Source organism: Panulirus ornatus, chromosome 70 (assembly GCF_036320965.1).
Source record: "Panulirus ornatus isolate Po-2019 chromosome 70, ASM3632096v1, whole genome shotgun sequence".
Classification (NCBI taxonomy): domain Eukaryota; kingdom Metazoa; phylum Arthropoda; class Malacostraca; order Decapoda; family Palinuridae; genus Panulirus; species Panulirus ornatus.
Window position 1 is genome coordinate 12,539,948 of NC_092293.1, and position 16,034 is coordinate 12,555,981.

A 16,034-nucleotide genomic window follows, 5' to 3' on the forward strand; every position below is an offset into this window, starting at 1 on the left:
CATACATAGGAAATATTCCATCTAATTTTTTTGTTTAAATTTTTTTCGTTTAGGTGTTATTTATCGGACTTTCTAAGCCTTTTTATTTCTGGTTGCTTACCCTAGCTTTTAAATTAATCATTTGATTTGATTGTTTAGCTGTTTATTTTGGCTTATTTAGATGTTGTTTTCAATATCACTAGCGTTTATCATGGTCAACGACATCTTCACTACATCATCACAATCATTTTGAGTATCAATGGTTTTTCTGTGGTTTAAGGTTATTTTCTTTACAACTTCACGGTCATATTGTTTTCATCATCGATGACGTTTATCTTGGTCAAAGACTATCTTCACTACATCGTTATAGTTATCTCATTTTCAATATCATTGGCCTCTATCTGGTTAAAAGCCATCTTCACTACTTCTTCATAATCATAATATTTTCCATATCACTAGAGTATTTTTTGGTCAAAGGCCATCCTCACTACATCCTTGTAGAAAGTCACTTTCACAGCACTGAACTCTATCTTAATGAAAATCTATCTTCACTACATCCTCAGAGTCATCTCGTTTTCAATATCAGTGGCGTTTATCTTGGTCTAGGCCATCTTCACTACATCCTCATAAATATCTTACTTTGGACATATCTTGCCTTTCAGATGGACTCCTGATATACCAACTTATATTCATATATATATTTATATATATATGTATATATATATATATATATATATATATATATATATATATATATATATATATATATATATATATATATATATATATATATGAATATATATATATATATATATCTGAATGTAAGTTGGTATATCAGGAAACCATCTGAAAGGTAAACCTTATATAAACTACATTGCACCTTACATGTAATTAGAATCATCAAACTTTACTATATTAGCTTTACTATATTTAGATATAAACAAGGTCTAACCGAGGTTACTTGGTTGAGCAAGACGTGAGAATATCATCAAATGGGCCTCCAGCCCTGGGTTGAAATTGTCGTTCTGACATATTTCGAGTTCAGTGCTGATACAGGACCATCGATTATAGGACTATCTTGTTAGTCTGTGTAGCTTCGCCTGACCCAATCCACGTCTTCAATGGCTTTCTGTTACTACAAACGGGATTACAAAGGAAAGGCTTCCTTTGTTAGTTTCATGAATACCTTCGTTCAAATGAAGGGAAAGACTATTACTATGAAGCGGTACCTTATCAGCAGGAAAGAGCTGCAGCAACGGTATGAAAGTTACTGCAAGATACATAACGAGCCCGTGGCTCGTATATATATATATATAATATATATATATATATAATCCCTGGGGATAGGGGAGAAAGAATACTTCCCACGTATTCCCTGCGTGTTGTAGAAGGCGACCAAAAGGGAAGGGGGTGGGGGAGACTGGAAATCCTCCTCTCTCGTTTTTTTCTTTTTTTCTTTTTAATTTTCCAAGAGAGGGAACAGAGAAGGGGGCCAGGTGAGGATATTCCCGCAAAGGCTTAGTCCTCTGTTCTTAACGCTACCTCGCTAACGCGGGAAATGGTGAATAGTATGAAAGAAAAAAAGATATATATAAAGCATGAATAAGTATGAAGTCTGTTGGGGATGAGAGAGCTTGGGAAGTGAGTCAGTTGTTGTTCGCTGATGATACAGCGCTGGTGGCTGATTCATGTGAGAAACTGCAGAAGCTGGTGACTGAGTTTGGTAAAGTGTGTGAAAGAAGAAAGTTAAGAGTAAATGTGAATAAGAGCAAGGTTATTAGGTACAGTAGGGTTGAGGTTCAAGTCAATTGGGAGGTGAGTTTGAATGGAGAAAAACTGGAGGAAGTGAAGTGTTTTAGATATCTGGGAGTGGATCTGGCAGCGGATGGAACCATGGAAGCGGAAGTGGATCATAGGGTGGGGGAGGGGGCGAAAATTCTGGGAGCCTTGAAGAATGTGTGGAAGTCGAGAACATTATCCCGGAAAGCAAAAATGGGTATGTTTGAAGGAATAGTGGTTCCAACAATGTTGTATGGTTGCGAGGCGTGGGCTATGGATAGAGTTGTGCGCAGGAGGATGGATGTGCTGGAAATGAGATGTTTGAGGACAATGTGTGGTGTGAGGTGGTTTGATGGAGTAAGTAACGTAAGGGTAAGAGAGATGTGTGGAAATAAAAAGAGCGTGGTTGAGAGAGCAGAAGAGGGTGTTTTGAAATGGTTTGGGCACATGGAGAGGATGAGTGAGGAAAGATTGACCAAGAGGATATATGTGTCGGAGGTGGAGGGAACAAGGAGAAGAGGGAGACCAAATTGGAGGTGGAAAGATGGAGTGAAAAAGATTTTGTGTGATCGGGGCCTGAACATGCAGGAGGGTGAAAGGAGGGCAAGGAATAGAGTGAATTGGAGCGATGTGGTATACCGGTGTTGACGTGCTGTCAGTGGATTTAATCAAGGCATGTGAAGCGTCTGGGGTAAACCATGGAAAGCTCTGTAGGTATGTATATTTGCGTGTGTGGACGTATGTATATACATGTGTATGGGGGTGGGTTGGGCCATTTCTTTCGTCTGTTTCCTTGCGCTACCTCGCAAACGCGGGAGACAGCGACAAAGAAAAAAAAAAATGAATAAATGTGGCGGGGTGGCGACGAGAATGAATAAAAGCAGTAAGTATGAAGTATGTACATGTGTATATATGTATATGTATGTGTATGTATGAATATGTATAGGTTGAAATGCATAGGTATGTATATGGGCGTTTCTGCACGTGTATGTGTATGTGGGAGGGTTGGCCCATTCTTTCGTGTGATTCCTTTCGCTGCCTCGCTAACGCGGGATACAGCGAGAAATTATAAGTAAATAAAGTATACAAGTAATGGGAGTGTGTGTTTGTGGTAGTAGTGGGTGGGTGTGTTAAGCGTGGAAAGGAAAGCCTGTTGAAGTACTTTTTTGTAGACGAGGTTTGAAAACGGGGTTTAACGGGCCTCGGTGCCTCTATATATGGTGGAATACGTGCTTGCCATTGGTTGACAATGATCTACCAATGAGAGGGCTGCATTTCATATAGTTTGTTAAGTTGTAAGGGTGAAATTCCTATGTATTGTTTGGGTAAAGTATCAGTAATTTGGTAATGTCGTCTTCGGTGGCGCTGGCGCGTTTTATGCACTAGCAGACACAAACTCCCTCCCTATTGGCTGAAGGAAAGCCATAAGCTCCGCCCACCCTGCCTCACTTGATCCGGATGAAGGTTGAAAGGCAATTTTTCACAATTACCTCTATGTATATAGGGAAAAAAGTGAAATATAATGGTGTCATAAGATAGAGCTTGCTGTGTTGTCTATGTTCCATGAGATACATCAAAGAAAAATGCACATTTCACAAAAAGCACACGATGATAGGCACAGAAGGTACAACTGCTACTTTTACGTCCACCTCGCCCAGTATATATAAGAATTTTCCTACGTATACATCTAGAGAGTCTCCAGACAGTAGACACGAGGGAGTCGCCATTCTCATACGCAACACACTCGATCATGAATACCTCGCCACTTCATGGCAGTTCGAACATTTTCTAGCAATTAAGATAAACACAATACATGGCTTCAATATCTTCTGCACTACATACTCTCGACCCAACACTACCATTCCACTCCATGATCTCTACACAGTATTCAATTACACACATATGCCAGTCTACCTTCTAGCTGACCTCAACGCCCAACACAGAACCTTCCACCACAACAGAAACAATTCTCATGGTGATGACTTATTCGCTTTATACTCTTACAAACGTCTTAACTTCCTAGGAGCTTACTTCCACACTGTCTTCACTGGCCAAGGACTGAAAGGCAGACCTGACCTTGTCTTCTCCAACAGAGCCAGTAATTATCTTCATAATTTCTTGTCTCCAGGACCACTGTGTGGTTCCGACCACATCCCTATCTTTCTTCATCTCTCGTCTAACCCTATCCTCGTCCCATCACCCTCACACTACCACTAAAAAAGAACAGACTGGGAGAGCTTCAAAGACACTCTCTCAAACTGCACTTACACCACAAACTACGAAAATCACCCAATAACACTAACAGACACAGAAATAGAACATATACACGAAAAAATCACACAGGCAGCTGACATTTCTATTCCCAAATCTTCATTTACTTCAAGATACTCCTTCTTCCCTTCTCCCAAAACAACAAGACTTCTCTCGTGCTACCGTCGACGCTTTGAGAAAAACAGGCATCGTTTGGGTCTAGTACAGTGGGATCTCACATCCCTACGAAACCACACACTCAACAGCCTTCTAGAAGACCACAATAGACACTGGAAATCTCTTATCACCACAACAGAACAACACCGGATCAAATCTCCTCAAGAGTTTTGGAACAGAATCCGAAAACTCAAAGGAATATCGAAAACAGACTTTAATGGGCTAAATGACGACAACACTCTACACCATAACCCACAATACATTGCCAACATTTTTCAAAAACACTGGGAAGTTATCTTTCACCCTCACCCCCTTCACCCTCTGGCGTACGAAAACACTCAAATTGTCACACAACACATGCAAAACAGACCCAGTCACTTCTACCCAGAACAGATCATATGCCTCCAATCGGTTTCACACGACCACCTTCTCACAACTCCCATAAGATCGAACGAGGTCAAATTCCTCCTCCTCAAATCGCTAAAAGTAGCCCCAGGTAATTCAGGCAATGGTTACCAGCTACTTACACATCTTCCTGACAACACTATTAGAGCCATCACCTTCCTCTTCAACGCGGCACTAGCCTCTGGCTATTTTCCCGCGGCCTTCAAAACTGCAACAACCACAATGATACCTAAACCCAACAAATCCAACAGAGACCCAATGAACTACAGACCCATCAGCCTACTTGAGTCCATTGGGAAGACATTTGAAAGAATCTTAAACAACAGACTTAGACAACACCTTACAAACAACAACCTACTCTCACACAAACAGTTTGACTTTCATCAACATCGCTCCACACAAGATGAACTCAACATCATTACGAACTACATAAGAAACAACACGCGGACACACAAAATGACCGCACTCATCACAAATGATGTTGAAAAAGCCTTTGACACCGTGTGGCACGATGGATTGAGGTACAAACTAAGCACCCAATTTCAACTCCCACGACCCACCATTAAACTTCTTTCTAACTATCATAGCAACAGAAAAACCCGAATCAAATACAGAAACACTTACTCAAACTACTTCTTCCTCAATGCCGGTGTATCTCAAGGCTCCGTGCTGGCCCCTACTCTTTACACACTCTACTCAAATGATCTTTCCAGTCCTATACACCTGGACTCCATCACTCTCCAATATGCAGATGATATTACTCAACTGATCAGAGCCGTAACCCTCACACACTTAATCAGCAGAACCCAACAGGAAATTGACCACGTTTGGCTTTGGGAGTTAAAATGGAGTATTAAATCAAATCCTGCCAAATTCAACATATCTTACTTTAACGTACGTCAGAGATACAACATAACTAATGTCTACCTACACTCCCGTATACACCGTCATTTAGCCATTCCCATCTCAAACACTAACACTGTCCTGGGCCTAAACTATGATGTATACCTGAGAATGAACCGACATATACAGTCTAGAGCTGCTATTGCGAGAGCGGAGCTCGTAAAATTGTATAGATTCAGAGAGGCGCAATTCAAAACCAAATTGCACCTCTACAAAGCATTAATACGACCTCTTATCACATACGCCTTTTTAGCTCTCGAACTCAGAGCCAAATCCAACATCTGTGCACTCCAAATACGTAATTCAGAACAAAGCTCTACGTTGGGTTTCTAACATCAAATGGCACGAGTTCATCAGAAACACAGAACTTCACGAGAGAGCACGAATCCCTCCTCTAAACATCTACTGGAGGAAATTGTTTGAAAGACAAGTAGAGCGATTTCAAATACATCATACTCACTGGATTGATTACTTCAACAATCTCCTAGGAATAGACCACCCAGGTAACATGTTTAATATACAACCTGGACAACATCCAGTGACCATATATTAAAAACTAAAAACCACTATAGATCTTGCTGCTAAGTCCGTGCGGGGAACGCCTTGGTAAAATCAGTGTCCATCTGCCAGAGATAAGATCCATCTCCTTCTATATCCCTTCAAAAAAATAATGATAATAATAGTAATAAAAGAAATGAAAAATACAAAAAAATAAAATAGAATAAGTTGATAAAGAAATAAACAGAAAAAAACTAAAATAAAACCTTGGCCTCCACTCATCATCTCCGCCCTGCTTATCCTATTTTTCCTATGCAAGCTGGGTTAAGCCCTGGCTCTTTTCCTCCCTCTAAACCTCACTTCCTCTAACAATTCTCCCGCCCTTCCTTGGAAGGGACTTTTCTATCATCATCATCATCAGATGGGAGGCAGGTTTGGGACGAGACTCAGGCCGAAGAGGAGAGAAAAGCTTGGGACGAGAGTCAAGCAGGAGAAGAGAGAGAGAGGCTTGGGACGAGAGTCAGGCAGGACAGGAGAGAGAGGCTTGGGACGAGAGTCAGGCAGGACAGGAGAGAGAGGCTTGGGACGAGAGTCAGGTCGGAGAGGAGAGAGAGGCTTGGGACGAGAGTCAGGCAGGACAGGAGAGAGAGGCTTGGGACGAGAGTCAGGTCGGAGAGGAGAGAGAGGCTTGGGACGAGAGTCAGGCTGGACAGGAGAGAGGGGCTTAGGAAGAGAGTCAGGTCGGAGAGGAGAGAGAGGCTTGGGACGAGAGTCAGGCAGGACAGGAGAGAGGGGCTTAGGAAGAGAGTCAGGTCGGAGAGGAGAGAGAGGCTTGGGACGAGAGTCAGGCTGGACAGGAGAGAGAGGTTTGGAAGAGAGTCAGGCAGGACAGGAGATACAGGCTTGGGAAGAGAGTCAGGTCGGATGGGAGAGAGACGTTTGGGACGAGAGTCAGGCAGGAGAGGAGAGGTACCACGTCAGTCTCTCGTTCCCATACACAAGTCATCAAGTCTAGTCTCTCCTTTGCCACTCCAAACCTCCAGCCTGACCCAACAACACTGTGGTCTGCATGATGGAAGCACACATGAAATGTTCACAAGAATTTCCTTCTCTACACTTGCCTCCAGAACTTTCTTTTATGCTTGTAGGTCCAAATGTTTTCGCCAGGCCTTAGCACAGACACCATTGAGATCACCATCTGGTCAAATGTATACTGTAAACACATAATGACAAAGAAAAACATACTTACGGTTACGTACATACATGCACGTATAACCTTAATGGTCAGGTCAAAGGTCAGACCGTCATAATACCTGAAGGTCGCGCCGTCATGTTCAGCCACACAAATCTTTCAGAGCTTCATGCCTGAGTACGATACCACATTACCAGCTTCCAATATTATACTACCTTTCCCGCCACACCACACAACAGCCTCACCTTAATGTCATGCAACATCAACATTTATATTTGGTCTCTGACGACAACCCCGCCACCACCAGCAGACCCATGCAGGCCCCCATGTCACTTACGTCACTACAGTTTCCAGGCACCACGTGGCATTTTAGTGGCTGTTAATTACCACTCCTCTGACCCAGGCAGCTTTCTTACCTTCCTGTCTCACCCAGACGTTGTCTGCTGGCTCTCACTCCACAAACATACAACCTCTCCTTCCCAGACATAACACATCACAACACCTTACTCCCACCACTTTGATCTTTTTCTTGGTGACAATATATTTCTCTGCGGAGAGCGTTACGCGCTTGCCCTGCCTTTGGCAAAATCTCGTTAGATGAACTCTTAAGGCAGAACTCCTCTCTCTCTCTCTCTCTCTCTCTCTCTCTCTCTCTCTCTCTCTCTCTCTCTCTCTCTCTCTCTCTCTCTCTCTCTCTCTCTCTCTCCCAGCCAGCCACTATGAATGTAGATTGCGTGACTGAGTGAGAGCGATGAAGTTCTTGCCATATGACGGCGAGCCACTCTGCACCCCACACACCCACCCACCCAATGCATATCAACTTGCTTGTCGAGAGAGAGAGAGAGAGAGAGAGAGAGAGAGAGAGAGAGAGAGAGAGACTACCTACGAGTATTTACGATCACAAATAATACTGAAAACAAAGGCCCCGCTGGGAATCGAACCCAGACCAACTGTTTATGAGGCAGATGTGCTAACCACTACACCACGGAGCCACTTGTCAGTGGACTCAAAGAATCTGGTACAAACATAATGGTAATGGTTTCTGATAGATATGTATTGTGTTGCATTATGATGGTTGTTCATAACCAAGTTCTTTAAGCCTGAATCCTTAAGATTATATAAAAAATAATAAAAACGTGTTAGAAACACAAGCATTTATGATTAAAAAGAACAGAATGAATTATCACGTGGGTATCTAAGAAATAAATGCAATACAAGAAGTTAGTTTAAGGCAGAAGTATTTCATAATTCAACAAAATGTTTACCTCTATGTGCCTTTTCTTTCGTCATCATTTCTTATGTTTACTATCAAGAAATGTCTTTTATCTAACATAAAAATTCTGTATAGGTATTTGATTAATGTTCTCCAACGACGCGTTGTATAACTCTTCGTTAGTGAAGTTCATTTCGTGTTATGGATCATGCATTACAAAGTTGTGTCTATCCACACAAGTGTTACACGTCCCAGGTAAAGATATATTCTAGAGATAGTGTATATCTAACATATATATGTGTTTTATAGATATTCATAAAAAGTTTTCCTGAGGGACAATACCTAAGACTTTCGTATTAAAGTTGATCAGTTGTAAGTGATCAAGCATTACAAAGGTGTGTCCATTGCCACAGGTGCTAGTGATCCCGGGCGGGTCAAGGTATTTCACCATCTTTGTTTCCTCAACACTTCTAGTTATATATGTTTCATCCTTGATGTGATCATTACAATGAGTATTCATGGTTTGTAATTCTCTTCATCCTTATCATAGCATTAATCAGTTGAAGTGCAGAATACTTATAGGAAACTGACTACTGTATTCTGTTTGAGACATAATGCTATGAAAGGTGTTACCGGACTCCACTTGTCAGTGGTTATGGTTCACATTCTGGCTTCATGACCTTTAAGTGATAGCCCTTAAATCCAACAACATATATACATCCTGTTATACAACTGATGTTACTGTCTGACGTATGTATGGTGCGGCTTGATGACCTTACCTGCTGATGGTCAAACATGTTATCATGTTGCAAATATCGTGATTTGTATGTTTTACCGAATGGTAGAGATTCTGGTTTAATGATATTTCTTGCTAATAGCAAGTAAATTCAACAACAGATATACATACTTACGTGTTACAGAGGCCATATGATAAGGGCCCGAGCCAGGCAAGGACCTGACGAATCTGTAAACAAGAAATTCCCTGTTAGGCAAGTTGAAAACGGCTGTGTAGAAGCGAGGACCCGTAATAGAAAGAATAACTACAACTGTGATAACAACAACAACAACAACAACAACAACAACAACAACAAAACTGTTACGTGAAGACCTAGCTAATGTGACACAAATCATAACTGCTAAGAGAAGACTTGTTGAACATAACAATAACATAACTGTACAGAAAATAATAGTTTCTGAGAACATGTCAAGTGCAGACCTGGTGACTCTCACAACAGATAATCATTATTCAGCAACGGATAACAATTGTATACAGTAACTTACAAACATTGTTTCTCATGACAGAAGATGATCCAGCCTTTACACACGACAAACTACAGACAGCACTGAGCTCCGGCACGTTGAACTCTCCACTAACTACCAGGAACCCTCCTCCTCCTTCTGACGATCCCGAGAACATTGTGTGTTGACCACCCGACACCCACCCACCCCACACCTCCTGTATACGTAAGGCTGGTCAACAGTAGACGGTCTCCTCCCAACACCGGTCACGACGACTCTTACCTGAGTGAGGAAGGCTGCCACCGTAGCCAGTGAGGTGGTACAGGGTGTGTGTCTTCACCTGTTGCTTATGTTTCCCAGGTGTGGTCGGGCAGGCAGGCAGGGGAGGTGGCCTGGGTAAACAGCCTTAGTTAGGTATTTGTTCTTGACTCCAGCCAAATCTTGCCACCGCCGGACCAGCGGTGTACCAGGTGACACCTTCCCAGGTGTGGGGTCCTGGTTATAGCTCTCCCGGCTTGGCTGGATAGGCAGTGACGTCTTCCATGTGTGGGTGATGAGGAGTTTGTATGTGCTTGATCTAACGTATCATATTGAGAATGGAGTAATGATGATACACAGAGACAGCCAGCCGGTTACAACTATTATTGATCACCAAGGAATATATGTATTTTCTCAGTAGATATCTATAATCAAATATTAATCATCTAATCATTCCATAGCTATAATAAGCGTATCCACTGATGTTTCTGAAGACCCAGGGTGCAGAATTGTATGAAAGTTAGTCAGTTAGGACAAGCATAGCGTACCTAAGAATTTGTTTTGATGTAACATTTACTTCTTAACATGTCATTTCTTTTTTCTTATATATAGAAGGTGTAAATAATTAACCCAGTGTGTAGCTCCAGGACTTCTTCCTATCTTTAAGCAACAGAAGACGATAAAGACTTGCATGTAAACAGACCAGTTCTCACCTGACTCCAGGTAGACATCAAAGTCAACCCCTGGTCGACCTCCCAGTTAATCTTCTGGTCAACTAAAAGATATGTTATGGTAGATACATGGCTGGATATAGACTCTATCACACCAATTATTGATCACCATGGAATGTATCACATAATTTAGCATTTTATTATGGGATATATACTGAAAATGAAATGATATATATAGGCTGATCCTTCGATACCGCTAATATGCGTATACCATAACTTTTCTGGAGGCCAGGGTGGGTGGGTGCAGATATGTGTGACAAGTCAAACCGTTGTTAGCACTTGTACTACCACGTAAGAATTGGTTGTGTAAATCACGTCTACTTCTCAACATGTGTTGATGAATACATCGTTGAAGAAGGTCAAAAACAAACCTACCCAAAGTATAACTGCAGACGTTATACTTGGTTGTGAATACTGACAAGAGAAGAATAGATACGGGTTGTACATAAACAGTTGGTGTCATCATAGGTATAGACATTATCCTTCAGAAATATTAAATTACTTTCAAGATTTACTTCGTAAAAGGTTTTATGGTACGAGGGAAACCTACTGGTCTTAAATCATTATGGTACGAGGGTAACCTACTGGTCTTAAATCATTATGGTACGAGGGAAACCTACTGGTCTTAAATCATTATAGTACGAGGGAAACCTACTGGTGTTAAATCATTATGGTACGAGGGAAACCTACTGGTCTTAAATCATTATGGTACGAGGGAAACCTACTAGTCTTAAATCATTATGGTACGAGGGAAACCTACTGGTCTTAAATCATTATGGTACGAGGGTAACCTACTGGTCTTAAATCATTATGGTACGAGGGAAACCTACTGGTCTTAAATCATACTGCTACTAATTTCTTGAAATGAAGACTTACAGAACTGTATTTATAATGTCGTTTTGATCAATCTTTCAGATTCGTTTTGTATTACTTTTATCAGTAACTGATAAACTATATTGATTCTTATGATATTTATGCTTTTGATAAAAACCATTGAATGAATTCTACAGATTAGTTTATATGAACCAAAATATCCATATTATAGACAAAATCAAATGTTATTCGTGTTTTTCTACGTCAACAGTTCCGTGATATAATCAATGATGTACCTATGTAAGGGTCTAGGGCCAGGTATATATAGTGTATGTGGTATTAGAATTATCATCAACACCTAAAGGAGTTAAAGACTATTGGCGTGGTAGTTGTAATTTGATGTTCATGTGCCTATTGACCCTGGCAGTTGATGGGCCTAAATCCTCACTAACCAGCCAACCAACTAACCGTTATGATACATATTTTACTTGATCAACACATCAGGCTTGGCCCCACCACCTACTACCCTTCTCCAGACACACTTGCTGCCTCCTAACCATTAGTGTCTTACTCTCACAACATCAGACAGAGAGGAGAGTGTCTCAAGACACACTTGCTGCCTCCTAACCATTAGTGTCTTACTCTCACAACATCAGACAGAGAGGAGAGTGTCTCAAGACACACTTGCTGCCTCCTAACCATTAGTGTCTTACTCTCACAACATCAGACAGAGAGGAGAGTGTCTCAAGACACACTTGCTGCCTCCTAACCATTAGTGTCTTACTCTCACAACATCAGACAGAGAGGAGGGTGTCTCCAGACACACTTGCTGCCTCCTAACCATTAGTGTCTTACTCGCACAACATCAGACAGAGAGGAGGGTGTCTCCAGACACACTTGCTGCCTCCTAACCATTAGTATCTTACTCTCACAACATCAAACAGAGAGGAAAGTGTCTCCAGACACACTTGCTGCCTCCTAACCATTAGTATCTTACTCTCACAACATCAGACAGAGAGGAAAGTGTCTCCAGACACACTTGCTGCCTCCTAACCATTAGTGTCTTACTCTCACAACATCAGACAGAGAGGAGGGTGTCTCCAGACACACTTGCTGCCTCCTAACCATTATTGTCTTACTCTCACAACATCAGACAGAGAGGAGAGTTTCTCCAGACACACTTGCTGCCTCCTAACCATTAGTGTCTTACTCTCACAACATCAGACAGAGAGGAGGGTGTCTCCAGACACACTTGCTGCCTCCTAACCATTAGTATCTTACTCTCACAACATCAGACAGAGAGGAAAGTGTCTCCAGACACACTTGCTGCCTCCTAACCATTAGTATCTTACTCGCACAACATCAGACAGAGAGGAGGGTGTCTCCAGACACACTTGCTGCCTCCTAACCATTAGTATCTTACTCTCACAACATCAGACAGGGAGGAAAGTGTCTCCAGACACACTTGCTGCCTCCTAACCATTAGTGTCTTACTCTCACAACATCAGACAGAGAGGAGGGTGTCTCCAGACACACTTGCTGCCTCCTAACCATTAGTGTCTTACTCTCACAACATCAGACAGAGAGGAGAGTGTCTCCAGACACACTTGCTGCCTCCTAGCCATTAGTGTCTTACTCTCACAACATCAGACAGAGAGGAGAGTGTCTCCAGACACACTTGCTGCCTCCTAACCATTAGTATCTTACTCTCACAACATCAGACAGAGAGGAGGGTGTCTCCAGACACACTTGCTGCCTCCTAACCATTTGTGTCTTACTCTCACAACATCAGACAGAGAGGAAAGTGTCTCCAGACACACTTGCTGCCTCCTAACCATTAGCGTCTTACTCTCACAACATCAGACAGAGAGGAGAGTGTCTCCAGACAAACTTGCTGCCTCCTAACCATTATTGTCTTACTCTCACAACATCAGACAGAGAGGATGTTATGCCTCTTATTTAACCTGACACATCAGCCGGGGTCTCAGGACGTTGATAAGGTCATAGTCGGATCCCCTTATGTATCTATCATGTGACCTTAGGTCAGTTATTGAACGTTATCGCTGATAATACAGCGTTGTTAGGCGGTTAATGATGGTGGTTATTAACCTCGCTTAGACACACATATACACTCGAACAAGGTTGTATATAAGCCCGGCTAGCTCAGTCGGTAGAGCACGAGACTCTTAATCTCGGGGTCGTGGGTTCGAGCCCCACGTTGGGCGGTAACAGTTTTCTATGATGCAACATGAAACAGCCTTTGAGCATACCCTCCACCGCTCGTCTAGATCAACCAATCTGCTAAACACAAGACATCTGAAGAGTTATTAAGTACTGAAAGACAAACAACAATTCTGTTTGAAACAGTCAGTGATGATGCACGGGAGGCTGAAGGAAATGTGTCACTGTTCACTGCTGAACATTGTACATTACGTGTTGTTCATCATCTCAGTAAGCTTTGCAAAGCAAGATTTGCAAACAGTAAAGAATGCAAGAATTTCAGGTTAAAAAGGTGGAAGTGTAGTGCAGTTGTGAGCAATGTGTTTGCCCCGCATTTTAACAGCAACTTGAAAAGTGATATGGGCAGTAAGAAGTTTAGCTTCTTAACTGATGAGAGTAATGACATTACGGTAACGAAACTATTGGGTATCGCTGTCCAGTTCTATTCTGAAAGTAAGTATAAGATTGTAATGACTTTCTTGGACCTTGTTGAGCTGACTGACTGTAATGCTAATGGGATATGTGATCCCATCAAGAAGTCTTTTAAAAATAATGGGTTGGAGTTACAAAACCTTATTGCAATTAGCCCCGACAATGCTTCTGTGATGACAGGTGTTAACAGTGGAGTGTATGATACACTCAAGTTAGAAGTTCCTCATGTGATCTTGATCAAGTGTGTGTGTGTCATTCTCTACTGCTAGTTGTCTCGTGCTGCAGCAGAGTATCTCCCTAGGAACCTGGATTTTATCATCAGAGAAACCTATAATTGATTCTCCTACTCTGCCAGTGATGGTCAACCTCCAATGAAATCTATACAGCTAAGCCAGACTCGATGGCTGTCAACTGAATCAGCAGTTGTCATAATACTGCAGCAGTGGGTTGAACTGATGACTCACATTGAAATAGCAAGAAATGATGAAAGGTGTTACACATATCAGAATCTCTATCAGATGTTTTGTGACAAGAAAAACTATTCCTTCCTGATATTCCTGAAGTATATTCTTGGAGAAGTCCAGTGCGTAAATGAGAAATTTAAACCTGAGGCACTGGATCCAAGCAAACTGCTAAGTGACCTTATTCAACTTATTGGTTCCATAAGTTCCAAGGTTCTCATCCCAGGCAGAAATTAAAGGAAGGAGGTTCAGTAGAGAACTACTTAGACCCACGTGCGTCCTTGAGGAACGAGTTTGAAAAGGAGATGGCACAATGTAAGCTTCCTGATGAAAAGGATATCCGAGGAAGATACATACAGATTGTAGTGGAGTTGGTGAAACAGCTTCGTCAACGTTTGCCAGATAATGTCCAAGTGTTACAGTCAGTGTCATCACTGAGTACAAGTGAATGTCTGCAACCCATAAAGCCTGGAATACTGGAATTAGCAAAGATGTTTACTGATAACGAAGAAATTCTTACACGCATTGAGTTCCAGTTGAGGAAGCTTCATCATGTATTGTGGAAGCAGAACACTGTGACCCTGGCACTCTGGACTGAAACAGCCTCGTACAAGGATACAACTGGAGGAAAGCTTTAGTTATATGAACATCGTGAAGTGAAAGCTTCGAAATTGATTATCAAAAGCTTAAATGCAATACTAACTATCAAGTATGGACTAAGATGAAATGGAAACTGTTGTTATGATTATGAACTGCCTGAGGAAGTACTGAAAAACACTGGATTATTGAAAAGATACTAGTTATCACAACCACAACCTGGACCCTCACATAGACCACCACAACCCCAGGTCACCGAGGACGAAGAGACTGCGAATTGGTAATTAGCAGATCTGGAATAATGGTGAGTATTTTAGTGTTAAAGCAGTCAGTCGTATCTGTCATTAATCATTTGGCACGTCAAAGAGCAGAAATAATTCGAAGAGCATTTTTTCGCTGTCATTTTAGCAAGTTTAACGCTTTTCTAGCGCTTTTCGGGAGAGAATCTAGCGCCATATAAAATTTGGGTCATCAACTTTGGTGGTCAAAAGGTTTCAGTAGGTCGTTGGTGGTCAGTCAGGAGGGGTGTTCGCGTTGTTCTGGTTATCCGATGTGTTTTATCTTGATCACGGAGTGGGGGGACAGAGAGAAATGATAACCTAACTTGATGAATATGAGAAGTTTCCTGGGCTCTGGCATCCCCAAAATGGATCGTACCACAATAAAACCGTCAAGTATGGTCGCTGGGTTAGCACTGCACGGGGTATCTGGCAATTATTTCACATGATCGTAAGAAAAATGAAAGAATTAATAAACATCACTTTTCTTTTGTCTTATTTTTTTTTCATATTTGACATATTTCATTCATTGATTTCAATCAGATTCGGTAAAAGTTGTGATGATTCAACATTGTGTTTGTAAAACGTCCACTGTGGATCTTCCTCCGT

At 41.8% G+C, this 16,034-nt stretch overlaps 1 non-coding gene across 1 annotated transcript; it reads left to right on the forward strand.

Moving 5' to 3' along the window:
- Positions 1–13,589: 13,589 nt before the first annotated feature.
- TRNAK-CUU (transfer RNA lysine (anticodon CUU)) lies at positions 13,590–13,662 on the forward strand. Its single transcript has one exon. It is a non-coding gene; the product is annotated as a tRNA-Lys (tRNA).
- The last annotated feature ends 2,372 nt before the right edge of the window (positions 13,663–16,034 follow it).